Source organism: Echinops telfairi, unplaced genomic scaffold (genome assembly GCF_000313985.2).
Source record: "Echinops telfairi isolate 266 unplaced genomic scaffold, ASM31398v2 ScPeMD7_3;HRSCAF=10, whole genome shotgun sequence".
NCBI classification, from domain to species: Eukaryota; Metazoa; Chordata; class Mammalia; order Afrosoricida; family Tenrecidae; genus Echinops; species Echinops telfairi.
In genome coordinates, this window is record NW_022103899.1 from 50392013 (window position 1) to 50396131 (window position 4119).

Below are 4119 nucleotides of genomic sequence, written 5' to 3' on the forward strand. Positions count from 1 at the left end.
ATTGTGAGGAGAATCCACCCCCTAACACATCATCACAGGTCCAGTAGGCGCAATTGTATAGCAATAATAAGTAAAGATTATAGTAAAGTCATAAAGAGCATGAGAGATAGAAGAGAGATAGAAATAATGGAGTCAGACACATTTCATCGTAGCAATGCTCACCTCAGCCCCACTTGGTGGTTCACATGGAGAGAGAGAGAGAGATTTAATGCTAACCAAGGCTTTTATATTCTCTGGGGACATGCAAGCCCCCTAAGTGTAGGTGAAGACATACGTCACAGGAAAGGGTTGTGCCATAGGTAATACAGTAATGGGAGGGGGGTGATCTAGGGGTATACATGGAATAGGAAGAGGAGGGATTGGGGGTATCCATGTGCTAAGATGGGCAGATCCTAGATTCAGGATGGCAGCCTAACTTTGGATATTACTGAACCAGTTTGACCTGTTCCCTGGCTCAACTATAGAGACCATTTCAGTAGGGTGTGAACTCCACCCACAGGAAACAAATCGAAGACTGCAAACCTTTAGGGAGAAGTAGCCCATTGTCCTTAGCAGCAGAGAGCAGGCCTACCCTTGGTGGGACTAGACAGTAGTCTGGCAGCTAACTGCCTTCAGGGAAGTAACTTGACAATTGTCCTATTTGGGGGAGAAGACTTGGGAGAAATCTTTGTTTCCCACCTATAACATTACCAGGGATCCTTTTGAAGTTGACTACTGCCCCAAACACCAAACCTACAGCCATGCAAAGCTGTACATCTCTACAAGAGCAGAGAGCCTCATCTTTCCCCTTTGGAGTGGCTAATGGGGCGGGGGGCAGGGGTAGGGCTTGAACTGACCACCTTGTGGTTAGCAGTCCAGCACGTGCTCAAAGCACCACTAGGGCTCCTGATTTGACTATTTTTCTCCCAGCCCTCACTAAGAACTGATCAAAGCAAATACATTGAGGCTTTCCTCTCGTTTCCTTCATGTTCCGGAAGCAGCAGGGTTTTGGAGGCAAGACTAAAGCCATTCTCTTAATCTAATAGCATGCATGTTTGGGCGTCAGCTGCCTCCGTGGTTTGGAGAAGAAGAAAGTTAATGTGCAGAAGTTAATTACTTCATGTAAATCAATGCTGAGTGATTCCGTATTCCAGATTCTCCCAGTTTTAGGAATGGGTGTTTTCATTATTCACAAGGTGATATTTTAAATGGTATTTTCTGGTTAGACATCATCCACTGATGTGATTCCACCTTTTCTGATAAAAATCTGGAGGAAAGCAGGTGAGCGCTCCCTGTTAAAGCGTAGAACCCTCACAGTCAAAGCTCAGTATGTCGGGTTCTGGGCTCCCCCTGATGTCCCAGAGGACTCTTCACAGCTCACCTGAACTGTGTGGACATTTTATGGTGCTGTTTGGCAAAATGACCCAAGCACTTGCAGAGGTAGGGCATTTCTATATACGATAGAAGAGGGGAAGGTAAAAGAAAGGCTCTCGATCCAAAGTCTTGGACACCAAATTAAGTCACTGTGCCTGTAGTGCACACCATCGGGGTTTTCTTTTTCTTGGATTTATTAGTAATAGGTTTCCAGTAGCTACATGTGAGAGGACATTTATTTTTTTATCGTTCATTTTAATCAATCATTTTATTGGGGGCTCTTCCAGACCTTGTAACAATCCACACATCAATTGTACCAACCACATTTGTACATATGTTGCCATCAACATTTGCAAAGCATTCTCTTTCTACCTGAGCCCTTGGTATCAGCCCCTCTTTTTTTTAACCCACCCTCATGAACCCTTCATAATTTATAAATTATTTTAATTTTCATATTTTACACTATCCACTGTCTCCCTTCACTCACATTTCTGTTGTTCGTTCCCCTAGATGGGGGTGGGGAGAATTGTAGGTTGATCATTGCGATTGGTACCCCTTTTCTCTCCTTTCTCTCCCCACCTTCCCCCTATACTCATGGTATCACTGAGGGGTTTATCTGTCCTGGATCCTATGTGTTAAGAGCTCTTATCTGAACAAGTGTATATGCTCTGGTCTAGCCAGATTTGTAAGGTAGAACTGTGGTCATGATAGTCGGGTGGGGGGAAGCATTAAAGAACTAGAGGAATGTGTTTCATCAGTGCTATACTGCATCCTGGCTGGCCCTTTATGACCCTTCTGTGAGGGGTTGTCCGATTGTCTACAGATGGGCTTTAGGTCTCCATTTCGACCCCCTTATTTGCATCAAAATGGTTGTTTGTTTGGGGTCTTCTGGTGCCTCAAATTTATTAATCAATCATGAATTAGAAGTTTATAAACCAGAAATAGCTCACAAATTACCTGACTCATGCTAAGGAAAAAAAGGACACGAGGCAGGTATACTACAGGTAGGGTGGTTCACAGCACCCATTACAGCAAAGATTCTTCAAGCGTAGTTCACCATTTTCAACATCAATGTCACTCAGGTATTTGTTAAAAATTCTAAATGTCAAGATCTACCTTAACTCACTGGCACCTGGTCAATTCTGACACCCGGTGACTCTAGAGGGCAGAGTAGAATGGCCTTCTGAGACTGTGAGGCAACCTATCTTTATGGAAGCAGAAATCCTCATCTTTCTCTCCCTGAGTGGCTGATGGGTTTGAACTGCTGGCCTTGTCAATGGTCCAGCACATAATCCACTATACCACCAGGGCTCCTAGACACACTAGATCCACTTTAGATTCATTAAATCAAGGACTCTGGTAAGAAGGCCAAATAATTTGGTTTTTTAACTCTGCCACATGATTGTGAGGGATGCTGGAAGTTGGTTAACATAATAAGGCCACGCTGAGAGAGGGGCTATAGGATAGACCCTGGGAGTTCAAAGACCATAACAAATAATATAGAATAGAAGGCAGTCAGTCTGACAAAGAGGAGCGCTGGATGAAAACTGAAGTCAATTAGGAAGCATACTCCCAACGTAAAGTTGAGCTTTAACCAGCCCCATATAGAGGCTCCTTAATAACTCTTGGGGGCGGGGCAGGTTTCAAAAGTCTGAACCCCAACAAGCAAACATGAACACTATTATGGGACCAAACCTAAATATCTTTTCAGGATATTTATAGAAGTTGCCTCACCAGTCTCAAACAAATAGCATAATAAAGTGACCACAAAGTTGTTGCTGATAGGTTCAGGTACATTCTAATCTATCACATCTGTTATAATTAAGAATACTAATCTTTCAACCACATAAAGAAATATAAAGTATGTCAATACTGCAATGAATTTGTTTTTGCCTGTTTTTATCAAAAAAACATGGTACCCCTATGCTTCAAGGAGTTCTTCATTAGATAGCAGGACCAAGCATGAATTTCCTTTTTTACATCATCTGCTTTTGCCCATGTTTGGATTGGCTGGTTAGTGTAAAATCAGATTTAAATGTAAATACATTTGCCCTTTTCTAACAGCTGTTCCAGAGAGCTGCTTACTAGACCGTTCCTGATATTGAATGCTATTGATAGCTGTAAACATTTCTTCCTCAGTTCATAAAAATTTAATTTCAAGTTGGTTCTTGCATAAATGGGGACAGATTTACCTGAGTACAAATGAGTTCATGTATTGTTCTGATTGAAAAGGTACATAAAATGCCATCGGTCAAACTCAGTCCATTGCTCTCATTTGGTCGATCACATCCCTGCCAAGTGACCTTCCAGCATAGCCAATGAGCAGCAACTCATTACCTGTCAATGCTACCTGTTCTATCTTTGAGACCAACTTTGGTCTCAGAATTTCCATTTTTTCCCATGCATGAGGCTGAAATTGAACCCCTTTCACTTTCTCCAATGAGTCCCAGGATGGTTCAAATAGTTAATATGTACAACTGCTAACCACAGGACTGGAGATTCAAACCTACCCAGAGACACCTCATAAGAAAGGCCTCTTGAATTTCTCCAGAGAAATCAGCCACTGCAAACACTGTGGAACGCAGCTCTACTGTGGTGTACAGATGGTCACAAGGAATTGGAGTGGAATCTACAGCAACTGCTTTGGGGCTTCACCTATGGGCCCATTGGCTATGTCAAGCAACCCTCGGTCCTCTTTTCTGAGGCCGGAATCAAGCATGTTCATGCAGCTTGCTTTCCTCCGGTGGAACAGGTCGATTACATTGT